This window comes from Brachyistius frenatus, unplaced genomic scaffold (assembly GCF_029030835.1).
Source record: "Brachyistius frenatus isolate BFR_SWC_R1_liver_20210118 unplaced genomic scaffold, ASM2903083v1 Contig_553, whole genome shotgun sequence".
Lineage (NCBI taxonomy): Eukaryota > Metazoa > Chordata > Actinopteri > Embiotocidae > Brachyistius > Brachyistius frenatus.
Window position 1 is genome coordinate 58,240 of NW_027211152.1, and position 2,559 is coordinate 60,798.

Genomic DNA, 2,559 nt, shown 5'->3' on the forward strand with positions numbered 1-2,559 from the left:
GTATATTCTAGTTTTTCTGCACACAAAATGTACATTTTACCCGTGAGGTGAAGTCAGACGTCGTTCATGTGTAACACAACTAGCTGGATTTAGTTGCAAAACCCTCCAACCACTGCTGCTACAACACAGACCTGTTCACGGCACAGCCAACACTCGTACAACTACATTACCCAGAATGCACACAGACACGACAATCACTTTCGTGGCCATCAAATCATCGTCAATACTCTAATAACTGTTTATGGTTCGATCGAGCGTTAAAAGAAGGTTTTTATGTTTTATTATTGACTTTTTTTGAATTTTTTTATGTAACTTTTTTTTTTCATGAAACATTTATGTAGTCGAAGGACTTTTATTGTATTACAACATGCAGCAGGTCTCAAAATTACTATGCATGGTAATCTCTTTTTGAGACATAAATATGTTTAAACATAAAACTGACTTTCCTTCTAGTTCACAGATTTTTTTTTTTGTGGCTCGCTTTTGGTTCCACAACCTCGTAACAAGTCAAAATAACGAAACCAAATTTTTATTTTAAGCTGTGACATATGGTCACTATTGTCTAACCATTGTTTCACGAGTTGTTTGAGCTTCCTGCTGGGAGGCACGGTCTGTTTTCAGTGAATGTTTCCCAGAATGCCTTCACCCTATTAAAAAAACAAAACACATAACAGTTACATTCCTACAAAGCCGCGACACAAAACCCAAAGTGAAAAAAGGCTTCTGTCCACTTCTGTATCATCTCATACAAAATTTACAAACCATTTTGTCTGTTTTCATCACTAAGACATGATGATACATGGCCCAGTTAAATCTGGCTCAAACTACTTTTGACCACTAGAGGGCGAAAGGATCCCAAAGTAAACTCACAGCAGTGGGCATTCAGCTTATCACAATGTGTTACTGTATATAAATATGGATTTAGCTTTTAGGTCTGACTCTGACAAGGGAGGCCAATACAGAACTGCCAAAAAGTGCAATACCACCGAGGGCCACTAGGGGTTGGCTTAAAAAAAAAAAAAAAATTTAAAAAACCACCTCTGGCTCCATATAGACTCCCATTCAACTTCTCTCATGAAATACAAAGATAATATTTTTTTTTCCACAAGTCATTATGGTGTTCATAATTAGATATTAGGCCTTAAAAAAATGGTATGTCTTTGTCTGTTTGATTGACAGTCAAGTTGTGTGTGGATGCGCACTTTTAAAATTTTAATCTCAGTAAAGGCGCCGAAAGCGTCCAATCAAAAACGAGCAACCTTGGGCTTCAGGAGGAAGAGACACTAGACCGAGTTTAAAACCAATCCTGAATGCAGTTACCGGCAATGAAAAAGACCCAAACGGTCCCCAAATATCAAGCAGCCTGATGATCGACCTATTGAACATTTTTGTTATTTTACCGACACTCTAAAGTTCATGATGATGATGATGATGATGATGATGATGCATCAGGTCAACTCAAAGTACACATGGGACTCTGTTTTTTGCATGATCCAAAATTAGACTTAGATCAAAATGTAGTTTTTTTTATTTATTTTTGAGATGGTGTATTTCTATTTGCACCTTAATTATAATTTTTTTTATTTAACAACGCACCTACAGGTCTACTGTGTCGAGTACCAGCCGTGGAGTCAGCAAATGCTCGTAAAGAAAGACTCGGCTGTTTCTTTCACATGCCTTTTTTCTTTCTTTTTTTTATGATAAAGACACACAGCAATGTATAATCCTCTTGAATGAATCATGTAATGCCTTGTCTTAGCGTAAGATGACAACAGAAATACATGTTTGTCAGTGCCTAACGCGACTTTGTAGTGGCTGCAGTTCGTTTTTAGCTCATGTGTTAATAAGGCGCAGAAACGTTCCCAACGTTTAAGGCTTCACTAAATAAAGATCTAATCATGTGTCAGACCTCTAATTTTCATTTACCCTCTGGTGTATCGTGGTGGCTTCCCATGAAAAGTGAGAAATCATTCGAACAGCCGGTACAAAACGATGTTAGTGGATCAGAACCAAAACGCAGAAACAAAATGTAATTTTATGTCACAGCAACGTCAATAAAATGTTGTAAAGCGCTCTGTAGCGTCATTTATTCGACCTCAGCTGAGCATGAGTATTGCCTCATGCCCGAATGCCATTTTGGACATCTGTAATAAGAATTATGACGAGTAATGATGCCGTAGAAGTACTGCAGATATATTTACGTACATATCTATATAAATGCCCTATAAACTTCTTTTTGCTCTTTTTTTTTGACGACTTGAAGTAAAACTCTTCTTTTAATGTGCAAAAAAAAAAAGGTTATTTCTCTTTATTTACGGTCCAATTCTCTCGATTACTGCACAGATACGCCTCCGACTGGTCGCAGTGAAAGGCCTCTCTAAAACGAGCAGCTTAATCACGCAACAGGATGCCGCAGACGTCGCAGGTTTTGAACCAGTCGGCGCGCCCACCGCGGGAAGGTTTCGCCAACAGCCGTGAACTGAACGTTGATTTCATCGCCCACGAGCCTTGTTCAACGTCGTTTTGGAGAATTTGCGTCCCGACCGGCTTCACCTGCAA